The sequence below is a fragment of the Canis lupus genome, chromosome 4 (genome assembly GCF_003254725.2).
Source record: "Canis lupus dingo isolate Sandy chromosome 4, ASM325472v2, whole genome shotgun sequence".
In the NCBI taxonomy this organism is placed as follows: domain Eukaryota; kingdom Metazoa; phylum Chordata; class Mammalia; order Carnivora; family Canidae; genus Canis; species Canis lupus.
In genome coordinates, this window is record NC_064246.1 from 39473310 (window position 1) to 39490313 (window position 17004).

Here is a 17004-nt window from a genome sequence, read left to right on the forward strand (position 1 = left end):
ATGAGATGTACATGTCAGATGATTCTTAACTGAAGTGTGAAGCACAGACTAGAAGTGAAACCAGAGTTTAAGTAGACCAGAAAAAAAAAAGACTAATAAAATTCTTGAGCATAAATAAATAAATAAATAAATAAATAAATAAATAAATAAATAAATATTTCTTTAAAAATAAATAAAAATCATTCTCCTGCTTGACTTCAGGTCCTAATTCCCATCCCTTACTGCTTTAGGAGCACTCACTTCACATATCAACTGTACACAAATCCTCTGAGGGACATAATTTTGGACACCAGGTGCAAACAGGCCAGGCCAGGTGTGCTCTACACAACCCAAAGAGCAAGGGCCACGGGGCCTGGAAGTCATCTTTCTACTGACCCCCAGAAGACTACCTCCCTCCTCCAGGCAGCCCCAGACCAGGGAGTACACTGCCTCTGGAGTACCCACCGCCCCCCAGGACTGTCACACAGGCAGGGAAACTAACTTGGCTCCCCACCTGAGCAGAAAGACAGTGAGGGTGACATGGGACACACAGGCACTCAGGCTTTCATCCCCATCCTGAGCCCTGGACTCGAGGCACTTGGATTCCTCCCCTCTTCAAGCTCTCCTTGTCTTACCAGAGTGCCTCTGGAATGCTCAGCAGTCACCAGTTCAACTACCACAGTCCACTGACCCAGAACTCCACTAGGCAGCTCTCCAGACCCATCTTGGATTGTCCCCTCAAAGCCATGTGCCAGCACCACACAATGGGCACTCCAATTTCATCTCCTCCTGGGGGCACAGGCAGCCAGGGCCCAATTTCTAGTTCTGCTGCTGCTGCTAGATAAAATTTGTACTCAGACCTCCAGAGAAAGGAAGCCCTCACCTCCTGGCCACTCTACAGTGCCCCTCCTAACTTTGTGGACAAAATGACCACAAGAAGTGTGTAAACCTGTTCCAGCATTGAGCACAGCTGCTTTTGTCTTCTCAAGAGCCACTCCCTGTCCTACCAGCAAGAACCTCCTAGACTGTGTCATCTTGAAGGCTCCGGTGGGGAGCCGCAGCCACAGTGGTTGGTTGGGGTGGACCCCGAGCACAGCCAGGCCGTGACCCTATGGTAGACTCAGGGGACGGGAGTGCTTTCTTTCCTTCTGTTGGATGCGAGGCGAGGAGCACATGCCACGCCAGGAGCCACCGGGGGAAGGATCTGTTCAAAAGTGGAGTCCATGCATTCCCTTCCCTGTTGCTGGGATTTTGTTCTTGTTGTTTTCTTTTGGTTTTCTGCTTAAGTCAGCTTGAACGGGGTTTTTTCTGTCACTTGCACCCAAAAACACAATAACTGACAGAACACCGATGGGTAAAGTACAGAAGAAAGTGCTCCCAGCTGCAGCTCAGACGCTGATTTGTCATATGGCTTTGGTCAAGGCCCTCAACGTCTAAAGCAAAGGCCGTGGAGAGTCGATATACAGATCTCTTCCCAGGCTCTGAGCGGAAAACACCAAGTTTGCTCTGCCTTTACCCTCTACAGAATTATCTTCAAAAGCCTAGTTCAAACCTCTAGGAAGACTGCCCGTCTCTCCCAAGCTCTTGGAAATTCCTCCCTGCCTTGAATTCCTGCAGGATTTACCTGTCTGTGCCACCTACTTGTTCTTACACTGCCTTGATATTTTTAGGCCACAGTCCACGCATATGTGCTGCATCCCCCAAAATTCCCAAGAGCAACTAAGCACATTACTGTATTCCAAGCACTGTGCTACACCCATTACATACGACACTCACAACCTTCCTGCAGCAGAGGACAGTTATTATCACATTATCCCCACTTTAAAGATGAGGCACAGAAGCTCAAAGGAAAGAAGTCACTTGCCAGAGGTCACCCAGCCAGGCATCCCAGGACAGAGATCCTTTGAGATGGTCAACTTCTAGATCACAGGTGCACTTCCCAGACACACATACCCTCCGCGCAATGATGTTCATCTCCTATTCATTCCTCCCAGACATCTGCTGCTGGACTCAACTGTTGTGAGCAGATTTCAGGAAGGTGCAGGTCAGGCAGGAGGAAAGGCCAGGTGGCCACTGGGGCTGTCTCGCCAGGCAGCCCAGGCCTGCCAGTGGAGGGGCAAGAGCTCTGCTGAATGGCTCCCCCGCCCCCTGGTTCTATCTGCTCAACTCGTCCCCAGCCCCTCTGCACCATTTGGCCAGGAGATGAGGCATCCCTCCCAGGGAATTCTGAGGCAGCTCTCGAGAGCCATGAAGGCAGCTGGCTAACAGATGAGTGATCCTCCCCCTGAAATGAAGAAATCCAGTCTGAAGCAAGAGCTCACACTGTCAATCTGTAACCAAAACAGCCCATACTCTTTACCTGAACCCTGAGCAGGGCCCCCAAATTAAGCTTGTTATCAAAGAGTAAAACAAACCAAAGTGGGGTTTTTTCCCCCCAGAAAAAAAATGGTAGACCAGTTTGAACCTGGATGAAAACCTGAGTATTTTCTAAGACTATGAACAGGAACAAAAATCAGACATTAAAATGTTCTGTGAGGGGGACCTGGTGGGTTCAGTCGGTTAAGCATCTGCCTTCAGCTCAGGTCATGATCCCAGGGGTCCTGGAATCGAGCCCCACGTGGGACTCCCTGCTCAGTGGGGAGACTGCTTCTTCCTCTCCTCCCTACTTCTGCTCTCTGTCTCTCTCTGTCTCTCTTTGTCTCTCTCTCAAATAAAATCTTTAAAAAAATGTTCTGTGCATGAAACCAATATTCATCCAACTCAAGCTCTTGATTTGAAAAGACATTCAGGAAGGGGCATTTTACCTCCCTGTGAGGCTTGGTAGAGTATGTAATAGTGTTCTAAGGAACACTGTGTAAAAAATGGAGGCTGGCTTCTTTTTAACATAGGAAAAAAAAAGTTATTTCATTTTAACCCTCCATAAAAATAAGTGTGAAACTTTCAAAACATTCCATTCCCTTCCTATTGACAAAAGCATTTCAAGGATTGATCCTTTATCATAATATAACCTAAAATCACCAGCTGAGTGGACAGAGCTTTGAGCACATGAGCTCTGGGGCTGTGGTCACCAGCAGTCAAGGGCAGGTGTGGCTCCCAGACAGCCTAACTCAGCCCACCTGATGCCAGCCACGGAGCATGTCCCTTTCTAGAAGGTCTGGCCTGCACAAAAGCATCTAACACCAAATTTCATGCCCCTGAAGAAAGGCCTATCATAAATGTGCCTCTCTTATTCCACTTCAGTCTCTAGACAAGCTACTTTCAAGGTCCCAGAGCAGCAACCAAAGGGTCTGTCAGCTGAAAGTCCCGCAAACCCCAGCCATGAACACATGCTGACCATATTGATCCTAGAGCCTGAAGAAAGAGAACGCAAAGTGGAGAATGGAAAGCTGACTGAATATAAGGTGGAGGAAGGAGCCACCACCACCACCAGCTCTGCATACCATCACACCATAAACATGTGGAAATGATCCTTCCATTGACCAAAAATCAATTACACCTGTTTTAAAAACCAAGCGCTTCCAAATGGCAAACAGTAGTTACCTGGGGGTATGGGAATGCACAGTAGGAGGCAGAGAGAACTAATACTTATTTTACACTCATATCCATCATCCACAGCCCTCATATGGAGTATGCATATGTTGCATTTACAATGTTTAAATTAAAGGCTAAAAATGGGGCACCTGGGGCTCAGTTGGTTGGGCATCCAACTCTTGATTTCAGCTCAGCTCATGATCTCAGGGTTGTGGGATGAAGCCCTGCCATCAGGCTCTGCGCTGGGTGTGGAGGCTGCTTAGGATTCTCTCTTTCCTCATCCCTCTACCCCTCTTCCCCTTCTCTCTCTCTAAAAAATTAAAATAAAGGCTAAAATGCACATATAAACACACACTATGAGCTAAGCACATGGCAAAGGCAAAAATCACAGAGGGAAGGGAGGATGAATTTAATGCATAAAATTGAAAAATCTCTAGTTATAAAAAAAGAAATAACCTTAAACTATGATGAGAGAGGGAAATATTTAAAATAAATAAGCAATTTATAAAAGAAAAACTACAAATAGCCAGTAAACATAAAACATTCATCCTCACTAATAACTGAGAGCATATGATGGAAATCAGATCATATTTTTGCCTCTCAAACTAGCAAATATGTTTCAAATTTTTTTACAGTATTTGTTGATAAGAGGACAGACAGGTATACAACCTCAACCCTCTTCACAGAAGGATAAATTGGTAAAAAACGTTTTTGGAGAGCAATACTGCTAAACCTATTAATAACTGTTGAAATATTCATAAACTCTGACATAGTAATTCCACTTCTAAGCATTTATCCCTAAGGAAAATCACCATGGCTAAAGATACATGTATTTGGATGTCAAGTGAAGCATTGTTTATAAAAGCAAAAAGTTGGAAATAGCCTCACTGTCCAAACAGTGAATGACTAGTTTAATATATTACAGCATTATACACAGGGAATAACTATGCAGCCATTAAAATGATGATAGAGAAAAATATGAAACAACATAGAAATGTTCTTAATACAGTCAGTGAAAAACACTGTTACAAATGGTTTGTACAATATGAACCCACTTTTATAAATAAAGATAGGTATATATATCTGCACTGAATTTTTGAAACCCAATTATAGGCTATTTTAATTTCCTCTTTTACATTTTTCTGCATTTTTTCTAATTAAAAATCTGTATTTTTTAATAAAAAATACCCAGTGCTGAAACACATCCAAGAATCATTCTCAAGTAATCAATCAGGAAACAAACATCTTTAAGTCAAAAAGCTAGGGATCCCTGGGTGGCGCAGCGGTTTGGCGCCTGCCTTTGGCCCAGGGTGCGATCCTGGAGACCCGGGATCGAATCCCACATCGGGCTCCCGGTGCATGGAGCCTGCTTCTCCCTCTGCCTGTGTCTCTGCCTCTCTCTCTCTCACTGTGTGCCTATCATAAATAAATAAAAATTTAAAAAGAAAAAAAAAAAGCTAAGAACCAAAGGCATATCAAACAAGATAAAGTAGTATCAATTGTTTCAAATAACCCCTCCTATTAATCTTCTATGCCTTTTTTTTTGTAAGACCACGGAATATAAGTTCATACAGATGAGGCCATTGCATTGCAAAACTTGCTGGACCAGGACAATATTCTAAAATCATAACCTACTCTTACCCATGGAAAAGAAGAAAAGAAGCTTGCTCCCTTATTTTCCTAGAAGAAAACAAATGTATCTTTAAACCTCAAGGTGGAAAGGCAGATTTCATGGGGTTCTGAGAGCAGGATGGCTTGATTTACCACAGATATTGCTTCGTGCCAGTGTGAAATTCAGATTTTCCAAATAATGAAAGGGGTATACTTGAGGAGAAAATTCCATTTGCAAGCTGTAAAATATCAGTGTGCCATGGCAAGAAAAGAGATAAAATATCAATGAGGAGGAACTAGAGATCCTCACTGCCCCACAGAGCTTTTCTGGGGCTAGCACACACACTCACATTAATAGTTGCCCAGGAAATGCTGGCTGGTTCACACTGGTGGCAGGTTTCACAAGGTTCCTCTCACAACTTCTATCTGATCTCACATCCTCAACCAGAAATATTTTCCCTCTCAGTGGAGGTCAACACAAAATATTTAAGCCACAGGACTGAGATAGACAGGACAACACGACATCTCAATGAAGAGGAAAGTGAGACACATGACAGAAGGGTCAACTGGACATTCATGGCTTAATCCACTTATGCCTCTTCTCCACTGTCAGTATGGAGATCCTCTCAAGCAGGCACTAACCTCCAGAATACTGAAGCACGACTGACAAGTTCATTAATTACTCCTTGTCAGACACACTCATGTGCTGGGAAGAATGTCTCACTGTCCACTTGCATCCTATGGCCGAGTTAGGAAGACATTCAAATATGAATCTGTACCATAATCAAATGAATGACTATCCACACACCAGAATTACATCTCCCATTATTATATTATTGATCCTCCCCAGGATGCAGACAATAGTCCCTTCTGATCTTTGACCTAGCATGTCAAGAGAATTTCATTCGCAATGTACCATTTTTTAACTGAATAATGAGATTGTAAAAGAAATTTATCTTCACTGGCTTTTAACCACCTGGAGATTTTTTCCGCTGTTTGCGCATTTCCTACCAACCAAATCACAGACTGTTCAGACAGCTTATGAGCACAGTACATCATCTAGCTTGGAAATGATCTGCAGCTAAATCTCTCTTCACTATAATTCTCCCAGAAGGGGGTGTTCTGTGTTCTTTTAGAGACCTGTCTGGCAGAAAGCAAAAGGGAAAATTTCCTGAGACAGTTTTCCTACACAAGGTTGGTTCTAGAAGTTTTCGGAGGGGATGGGATGAGAGTGTGTCCGATGTGAAGATGTTGAGCCACCACAGCCAGTAAATGTTTGCTGAATAGGAGGATTACACTAGTGCATGAAGGGTGTTAGTCCTGAGCAGTAGTATAAAAGGGAAGGACAGAAAAAGGCCTTAGGGCCGAGCAGAGTGAGGACACTCAAGATCAGACATAGAAAAGTCAAAAACTTGACCACATCACTTTGTCCCAAATCCCAAATCAAGGTGGCCATATTTAATGATCAGATGAGTTTGGTAAGCAACAATCTTTGAGCGTAAATTATTTAAGAACCACTTTACTAAAAGAATAGGGTTTGTTGTATAAATGTTCTTTGTCAAATACATGATGCTTGCCATTTTTGGCTGGAAATGTGGTTTATACTATTTATACAGAGATTTATGTAACTTTCAGATGACTTTTGTATATATTTGTGAGCATCTGCTCACTCGAGCTTTGCATATGGTCAGCACTGAATATATGTTTGCTGCATAAAGAGATAAATGAATGGCTGCCATTGGAAAGCAAACATTCCCAAACATTTGGCCACAAAACTGGGGGGAATGCTGAAGATCTGATAGGATATGAACCTGATCCACTGTCATACAACCTGAAGAATCCCATCTGGAAATCTCCCCTGAAGAAGACAAAAAAAAAAAAAAAAAAAAAAAAAAACACCATGTAACCTAAGGAGAAAAAGAAGTAGGATGCACTGGGCAATTTAAGAAATTGAGAATAATGTTCATTTTCTAGCTCATATCCACTAAGGCCAGGCACTGTCAGGTTCTGACTCTGAACCTCCTTTCACTTCCTCCCTGCCCCACACTTCATGAAAGTCCAGAGTGAACGTGTCATCCCTTCACCAGGCATGCCAATATACCCAGGACGGCTCTAGTCCAAGGCCGGGCCACAGAACAATACTGACTCTCCCCTGCCAACTCTCCTACGGTATCAAGGATGAGACCCCTCCCAACTTCCCCATCACTTGTCACTTACTGAGGGATTGACGAAAGCTTGAAATGCAAACTCAAGTGAGTTAACTTTCCAAGTCTGGATTTTCTGCTTGGTAAAATGGAGAGAACTTGACTCATCATTATTCACGGAAGGATCCAAGCACAGCATCAGCAAGGAAATACTCATTTACCAATGCCATAGAAGAAAATCTAGAGCATCTCCCTTTACCCCTACTGTGGAATAGTACTAAAAATATCCAGGCTGGTGTTTCTGGGATTTTGCAGTAGGGATGTGGTGAGAATGGAAGGCCAGAAAGATGCTAGCCTCAGCGTCTAGATCACCATCTGGTTGGACCAGGTGTTGTCATCAGCTGAGAGTAGGGAAGAGGGGCAGATTTGGCTAAATCCCATAGCGGATTCATGGAAAGGTGTGAATCCATACCTCCACCCACAGCAGGATGGCCTGAGGGTGGTGGGCAGGCCCACTACTGCACAGATGCAAGGTCAGATAGGGCTCTGTTGAATATTCACTGTTAAAGTAGTTATAAATCTATTTAGATTATTTATTTACATTTCCCAGGAAAATTATAGCCACATCATGTAACACTGCTTCAGAGGAGTGCTTCCCAAGGTGACACCACATAAGCTTCCCTTTCAAAAATAAGTCTGAGGCAGGCATGTAGCTGAGGACCAAGAAGATGCAGCATCCTCACTTCTGGGTTCTGGGGAATTGTCTTTGTTTTGTCTTCCCCCACCTCCACTGGACGCTCAACATCCTACAGACACACGCAGAGTTAAGCAGTTAAATAGGTTTTAGACCACAAACTGGAGAGGTCTAAGTGTATCAGCCCAGGAAAGATTCTGAGAGGGTTTACAGCCTACAAAAATAGCCTGCTTACCTTTGCTTAACCTTTTTTCACACCATGCATATTATTATCCCATAGGACACACCTTGCAAGTTACTGCTCCACATTTTCTAAATTTTACCTTCGGGGAAAATCCAACCACGAAAGAGCTGAATGCTTGGGTCAGAGTGGTTCAGGTTCTCTTGCGATCGTTTTCATTGGAAGGGCCTTGCTTACCTGGCATCTGCCTCCATGGAGGGAATTTTTGGGTGAGGTGTATAAAACTCACTGCTCCGTGTACTGCAGCACTGTGGTGAAGAGATCCTTGACTTCATCACACAGTGTTTCCTCCGTGAAAACCCAGGCTAGAAACCTTTAGTCTTCCATAATCAGACAGATATTTGGTTCCAGTAAGAACTGTGCTTCTCCTGGGATGCCCGGCTGGCTCAATGGTTGAGCATCTGCCTTCAGCTCAAGTCGTGATCCCAGGGTCCTGGGATCGAGTCCCACAGTAGGCTCCCTATAGGGAGCCTGCTTCTCCCTCTGCCTGTGTCTCTGCCTTTCTCTGTGCATCTCTCATGAAGAAATGAATAAATAAATCTTGAAAAAAAGAAGAAGAAGAACTGTGCTTCTCCTAAGTGAGCCAATGTGGGTCCAGTTGCCAGACCACATGAGGCCTCTTGAAGATCATATTTCTGCCTTTGCTTTGGCCACTGCTGAGCTCAGAGCTAGATCTGTAGTTCACCTTTAGAAACTGCACAGGACTTTAAGGCTCAAGCATCTGTGTTCAAGTCTACCCCTGGTAGGTTCTCCTGTGTCATCCTGGTCCCTCTTCACTCTCACATCTTTCTTTACATCGGTTGTCCTGCTGTGTTCTGTGAGTTTGCTCCAAGGTCTCCTGAGGAAGGAGGGATGATTCATAGATCTTTCAACACTTCTTTCTTTCCATGAAGATGAAGCAGGGAAGACCATGTGGGCCACAGGACAAGAAGGGCCTCCCTGCAGGAAAACAAACATCTTGCTTATCCCATGGAGAAACACTATGTGTTCTTACGTTGTTTGCTTTTTAGATGTCCAGGTTTTGGTTTTCTGTAATTCTTTCTTTGGGTATAAATTATCAAAAGTGGTGTTTGTACATGGCTTGTCTATTTTAGTTTTAGGACTTTTTTCTTTAATTCTTGTGTACTTAAAACCTGAGTCTATAGGTAGCCCACCTAAATAAAAATCTTAAAGTGGGGCACTTCTCTGAAAATCCAGAAGCCAAATCTGCCCCTCTTCCCTACTCTCAGCTGATGACAACACCTGGTCCAACCAGATGGTGATCTACACGCTGAGGCTAGCATCTTTCTGGCCTTCCATTCTCACCACATCCCTACTGCAAAATCCCAGAAACACCAGCCTGGATATTTTTAGTACTATTCCATAGTAGGGATTAAGGGAGATGCTCTAGATTTTCTTCTATGGCATTGGCAAATGAGTATTTCCTTGCCGATGCTGTGCTTGGATCCTTCCGTGAATAATGATGAGTCGAGTTCTCTCCATTTTACCAAGCAGAAAATCCAGACTTGGAAAGTTAACTCACTTGAGTTTGCATTTCAAGCTTTCGTCAATCCCTCAGTAAGTGACAAGTGATGGGGAAGTTGGGAGGGGTGAGAAACAAAACATTCCACCCAGAATTCCAGGAGCTCTGACAGAAAGGCAGCATGAGGCTAAATTATGGAATGCTTCTGTCATTGCCCCGTTCTTCAGTTCTCTCTTGCATTCCAAAAATCCTCTCTCTGCTCCATCTTTTCCCTCCTAGAAAGGTGCCAAGAGGCCTCTACCACCACTCTTCCCTGACTGCCCCGGACCTCTTAATGTGGTTGGTCTCCCAGGCTTCCACCTTTGTCCTTCCTCTTTCTGTGTCCTCTGCTTCACAATCAAGGACCCTGGCAGGTAGAGGAGCGTGATCAATTAATTCACTCTAAGGCATCTATGACAGCCCTATGTTAACATATTCCTTCTCTCAGACAGAGATGCATTTTTAAAAGAGACCACAGGGAAGCATCCACACCTTGACTCAAAGGAATAAAATTTTGAATGCAGGGCAGTTAGCAGGAGGCTGGGCAAATATTTTCTCAATGGCAGCAGGTTTCCTGGCACCCTGACTGCCCTGCCATGGGAAAGCCTTGGGCCCTATACTGCAGGTTGTAGAAGATGAAACCCATCCCTGTGTCCTCCACCTAGTGCACTGTCATCTTTTATGGCTGGTCTGTAACAAGGGACAGAGCCGTCACTGATGGAGGCTAGCTAGCCTGGAGGTCGGGACTGCAGGAGTCACAGCCCAGAGGAGTCACCCTCACTGGCCTGCCTTGGGCCAACCTGGGCCAGACCCAATAGCTCACTCTTCCCCAGGAACCAGACCTGCCTCCAACAGGCAACTCATCAAAAGGCCTCAACTTCATCGGGTCCCTGCAGCTCACTAGTTGTGGGAGCCACCTGGTTTCCTTGCCGGGTTGAACTTTATGCAGGCAGCCTCCTAGCTGGACATCCAAACTCCCCCACCCCCTAGTGGAGAGAGGAAAGCCATGCGCCTCCCAGCCAGGCCCCAGGCCCGGCTCTTTAGAGTCAAAGCAGCCCTCCACCAGCTAGGTAGAGAGGACTATTGCAGGAAAGAGGAGTAGGCCCTGCCAGACACATTTGTTCCTCCCCAGGCCTCCCCTGAGGGTCTTTGATGACCTTCACACACAGTTTTTCTGGCCTACCGTGATCACACCACGTCTTGGACTATGAGATGTCAAATATGTAAATGAAAATAGAAAAAGTGTGTCCTTGCACTCACTCTCTCAATGGGAGTACAAGGCATTAGGGAACCAGATTCTGGGAGGCTTTACTCTTCCATAATCAGCCAGATGTTTGGGCTGGCCCGGATTATCAGGCCCAACAGAACTCTGCAGTTTCTACTGGGGCTAAATCACCTCAGAGGCCCACATCACCTGCCCTATGGCTGTACCAGCTCCAAGGCCCCAAGGAAGCTAATACTTTTCCCAGGCCAAGAGTGATTTTGACAGTCCATCTTTGGGGTTTAACCTCTGACATACTTGACATGCAGAGTACCTTTGTCTTTGGTTTTGGGGTTTATTTTTGGCTTATTTGTTGCTTTTCCTTAAACTGACAAAAATGTAAGAAAATTCCATTTCCTTGAATTCTTTAGCTGGATGAACATTTGTTCTCAATGACTCACTCTGATACAGGGTTTCAAGGAAAGATGAAATCTTGTCATCTCCAGTGACAAGATGCAGGCTGTCCCAAAGAAAGGAGGGGCATGCAAGAACATTCCAGGCATTCACCAGGTCACCTGTTCCTTCAACAAGCATTGGTCTGGCCATTAGGGTAGGAAGGTAAATAAGTCCCCTAAATATGGCCCTCCAGAAGCTCCTCCAAGTCAAGGGAAGGAGGCAGATGGTGGGAGAAGAGTACAGTATTTATGTACCCTGATGGAGGATTGAACAAAGTGGTAGAGAAGGTCATAGAAGATGGCATTTTGTTTGATTCTTGAAAAATGAGCAAAAAAATCCTGAGAAGGGGATTTTTTCAGAGGGAGCCTCACCCTGCCACAAATGTCTGTTACTGACTCAGTGCTCCAAGGCAGGCCAAGATGCCTTTGCTCCCATTCCAGCCCTGAGCCATGGGTCCCTAGAGACTGAGGCTGGCTCTTCTGTTCCCCCTCAAATGACCACTTCCCCTGGATTAAGAATGATGTGGGGCAAATATTGGAGCCAATTTAAAAGTTAGAATACTTCACATAAAACTAATCTTGAATTTGTTGCTTCTCTGGAAAAACTGGAAGATAGGATGATACTGGGCCCATATTCTGGCAGCCAACTCCACGCAGGGGCTGAGTGGGCACTGCCCCCATCACACAGTGCCTGTACCAGTTAGTCTTTGCTATGTTTAAGAAACCACCCCAAATCTTAGTGGCATAAAACAATAATCATTTACTAGCCATGAGTATCTGCAATTTGGATTGAGCCCAACTCAGTGTTTCTTCAGCTGGTCTCACCTAGGCTCACACATATGGCTGTGGCCAGAAGCTGACAGGTGTTGGATGGGATACCCCAATTCTCCTCTACGTGGCCTGTCCAGTGGGCTAACTCAGTGGTCTTCCATCAGCGAGTGAGGGCAAGTCACAGTACACAAGCATTTTTCAAGCCTCTGCCTACATGCCTTTTATTAATGTCCCATTGGTTAAAGCAAGACACAAGATCAGTCAGATTCAGGGGTTAGCAAAATAGACTTTATCTCTTTATCTCTTGATAGGAGAAGCTACATGGAATCAATAGTTATTTTTCCCATGGGCTCTCCAGTTCACCATAATCCCCCACCTTGCAGAAACTGGGAGTCAGCTGCCATTTCTCCTTTAACTTGAAATCCTGGTTTTGCCGGGACACCTGCACCCCGATGTTTATAGCAGCAATGTCCACAATAGCCAAACTGTGGAAGGAGTCTCGGTATCCATCGAAAGATGAATGGATAAAGAAGATGTGGTTTATGTATACAATGGAATATTCCTCAGCCATTAGAAATGACAAATACCCACCATTTGCTTCGACGTGGATGGAACTGGAGGGTATTATGCTGAGTGAAATAAGTCAATCGGAGAAGGACAAACATTATATGGTCTCATTCATTTGGGGAATATAAAAAATAGTGAAAGGGAATAAAGGGAAAAGGAGAAAAAATGAGTGGGAAATATCAGAAAGGGAGACAGAACATGAGAGACTCCTAACTCTGGGAAACGAACTAGGGGTGGTAGAAAGGGAGGTGGACGGGGTGGGGAGGGGTGACTGGGTGACAGGCACTGAGGAGGGCACTTGATGGGATGAGCACTGGGTGTTATTCTATATGTTGGCAAACTGAACACCAATAAAAAAATAAATTTATTGGGGATCCCTGGGTGGTGCAGCGATTTAGCGCCTGCCTTTGGCCCAGGGCGTGATCCTGGAGACCCGGGATCGAATCCCACGCGGGGCTCCCGGTGCATGGAGCCTGCTTCTCCCTCTGCCTGTGTCTCTGCCTCTCTCTCTCTCTCTCTGTGTGTGACTATCATAAATAAATAAATAAATAAATAAATAAATAAATAAATAAATAAAATAAAAATAAATTTATTAAAAAAAAGAAATCCTGGTTTTCTTACATCTGGTCTTCCTCAAAACTTCACTAAACCTGGAACCCTAGAGGCATCCAAATTAAAGAAATGAACCTAAAACTCTGAGCCTATGACTTGGCTAGAACAAGCATGCCTGATCTTTCAACTCATGCATATGGGAAAGCAACCTGGATTTGATGAAACTAAAACCCAGAAAGAGGATCCAAAGTAGTTGGTGAAGGCTCTGTTTGGTGATACCAAAGAAAGGTCAGGATGGCCAAGATCCCAAGTGGTGAATGACAAGGCAGAGAGAACAGCAGGAATGCTGAGACAGTCCAGAATCTCTAGTGAGAAAGGCACATCCACAGAAGAGAGATGCTATGACACAGTGCAGGGTTGGCAAGGTACCCCCTGTAAGAACTCACAAAGAATCATGCAGGCAAAAGAAGAGAAAACTCCCCTTTCACAGGTAATTAGCAAACTGGCTCTGCAGCTGAGAGCACTCGGGCAGCAGAGAGCCAAGCCTGGCATGCCCAGGGAACCGGTGATGCCACACTGTACACTGGCAGGTCATGTAGGGAACCCAAAGGATTGCAAAACAGGATGCTTGGGGATAAAACCTAGTCTGAATAAGCAGAAGTTCCAGTACATAGTACAGAACATCTCCAGATGACGCAAGAGGATGGTCAGGGAGGGCGCAGTCTGTGGAGGGGGGGAGGGAAGGGAGATAAGGGCACCTGTCACAATGAAAACGACTGTCCTCTTCCCTTTTCATGAGAATCATTTGGCTTTTGCTCCCAGGGGTACAAAAGTGTATTGGAAGTTAATACATGTCTTAAGAGATGACACTAGAATTCATATGCTAAAATACACATTGCAATGAAGAACACAACACCCCCTATGAATAATTTCTGGCCAAAATGAATGAATCCAATCAAGCCTTCAGACTTAACTTCTAGAATACAGAAAATACTGGAGACAGAAGAATCGGTAAAGAAACACCATGAAGAAACACTTTATACAACTCAACCAGCCTAGCCTCTCATCATAATAATTTTAAAAAGGAGAGGGAGGCAGTAGACTCTTCTAGAATGAGACTAAAATATATCAAGCAAATGCAATGCAGGAATGCTGACTGGATTACTCCCTAAAAGATTATAATCACAGCCATAAAACCATTTGGGAGATAAGGGAAACTGTAACACAGATTGCATATTAGATGATATTAGGAATTACTGTTTCTTAGGCATGATAATGATATTGTGTATAGGTAGGAGTGCCTTCTTAATTTCAGCGATGCATGCTAAAGTATTTAAGGTTTGTGCCAGTTAGTAAAATGTTGTCTCTGGACTCCAAACTCACTCTTCCGTACTTGGCCTCTGATGCTGGGTCTGGGACTCTGCAAACCCTGATAGTCTCTGCCAAAAGGGGGCGCTAGAGAGAGCCTACAAGGCTGAAGGGGGAAGAGGGGACTTGCTCCCTCCGGTCGCCTTCCCGTTCCTGCTCTGCCGCTCAGCACCGCTTCTTCACCCTGGCAGCAGCACTTCTTTCCTGTGCCAGACGCTGAATCCAGCCCCATACAGATGCCAGCCCCTCCACCCACCCCGCAGTCAGAGGTCCAGGTCCCAGCCCCACAGCTCAGAGGCCAGCACCAGCCAAGCTGCCTCCCCTCTAGGCTTCTAGTTTAATAATCCCAGCCTTTCATCTGTATGCCCCCAGCTGTAAAGATGGCACATGCTTCCTGAAATTGTCTCCTCCATGATTCCTTAGAGTTCTCTTCCTATTTTTTCAGTTACCTGGTTATAACTTTTATACCTCATTAAGTCATTAAATTCTCTCCACTCAAATAGCACGTGTGGTTTCTGTCTCCCAAACAGCTAAAGTGTCATAATGTTTGCAACTTGCTTCAAAAAGATTCAACCAAAAGGAAAAAATATATAGACACACAACATGTGTACGTGTAGATCTAACAGACACACAGGTACACAAATTCGTATGGAGATAAAGGAGAGAGAGACTAAATTGTTGAATCTAGGTGATGAATATAGCAGTGTTGATATTAGACCTTCAACATTTCTGTGAGTCTAAAATTTGTCATACTAAAAGGTTGGGGAAAAGAATAAGAATCCCTAAATCATGGTACTGTCAGAAGTAAACTGAGATAGCAATCTGGAAAAAATAATAATAATACTGTGCCATTTTCCCAAGAACATCTGCATCCCCAAAAGCCATTTATGCTATGAAAGTTTCAGGTCTTTGGAATGTCTGGGTGGCTCAATGGTTGAGTGTCTGCCCTTGGCTCACGTCGTGATTCCGGGGTCCTGGATGGAGTCCTGCATCGGGCTCCCTGCGACGAGCCTGCTTCTCCCTCTGCCTGTGTCTCTGCCTCTCTCTGTGTGTCTCTCATGAATGAATGATTGAATGAATGAATGAATGAATGAATAAATTAAATAAATAAATGAATAAATAAATAAATAAAATCTTAAATAAAAAGAAGGAAAGAAAGGCTCAGGCCTGCTGGTTAGGCTCCTCTCCTTTCCTTGACAGAGGAAGTATGTGGATGTGTGAGCAGTAAACCAGCATTTGCCCACAGGTGTTATACCTGCAGTCACCCACAAAGACCCTGAGGGGCAGAGAATCCAGGCCTGGGGGGCTTTCACACAGGATGCCTCAAATTATTCCAGCACAAGAGAATCTATGTCTTTATCAAAGAGGAAGGGAGCCTTCCACAAACCCCCCTGACAAATCACTCAAATAATTACGGTCATCCCCATCAGTTGCAACCTCCAACCTAAATTCCTCATGTTCCAGATGAAATTCCTTCTTCTCGCCCTTTTCTCTCACAAAGGCCACTGTTCCCATGAAAGAAGGTCTTGCCTATCCATTATTAAATTACCCTGCACCCATCTCTTAGCAGAATACCATCACTGTTCTCTCTCTCTGTGTCTCTTTTTGAAGTCTTTTGGTCCTGTTTCATGGAGATATAACTGACATATAACAATGTATCAGTTTAAGGTCTACAATGTAATGATCTACTACATACAGACTGCAGAATGATCACAATAAGATGTTCTTTCTTCAACACTCTCTTGCTTTTTCTCCAAACCTCTGACCACTAGGCCACAAGGAAAAGCTAGCCTTTCATTTAGTCCTGATCCGACACGCATGTTGTGTTGAGTTTCCACCTGTCACTTCTGGGTGGAGTTCTGTTCACTTGATATCACTGAACGATCAATCTGTTTCCCACCCCAGGTCATTTAGCCTGTAGTCTTTCCTCCATCAGCTGTGCCCTGACTTGATCTGATTTTTGGTAAGTGCAGTTGGTTTCACCACCTAAGAAAAACATCTGGCTACCACCTAAGAAAAACATCTGGCTACCTCGGCCCCAGTTAAATTTCACTCAGACAAGGAAGGCGTGTGTGAATTCTGAAATGACCCTAAAATAAAAGGCCAGGGAGCTGCCCTCCCATCACTTCCAAGGCTTGTCATAGGGATGACCATGAACGAGGTGGCATAGGGATGAAATAGCAGGCCCCACCCCAGGAAAGTGGGGGGATCCAAAGTCCACTACGAGTTGGCCCTAACTACTCTGTGGTTTGCTCTGTTGTTTCCTATGTCTGAAACAGCTTCTCTGTCTTGTCTACCTCCTAAAAATCTTCTCATCTAGTGAGGTCTGGCTCAGCTATTATAGCCCTCATAAAGCTTTCTCTATTTCCTCCCATGAGAAGACAAATGG

The 17004-nt window shown here is 44.6% G+C and overlaps 1 long non-coding RNA gene across 6 annotated transcripts in view; it reads right to left on the reverse strand.

The window, feature by feature from the left end:
* LOC112651459 (uncharacterized) overlaps window positions 1–17004 on the reverse strand; it is a 155837-nt gene that overhangs the window by 128491 nt on the left and 10342 nt on the right. For 2 of the 6 annotated variants that reach the window (XR_007410218.1, XR_007410216.1), the window contains exon 3: window positions 8378–9139. The exons of the other annotated variants lie outside the window; for them this stretch is intronic. This is a non-coding gene — a long non-coding RNA (uncharacterized LOC112651459). The remainder of the gene's footprint in view (window positions 1–8377; window positions 9140–17004) is intronic. 6 annotated transcript variants of the gene reach the window in all.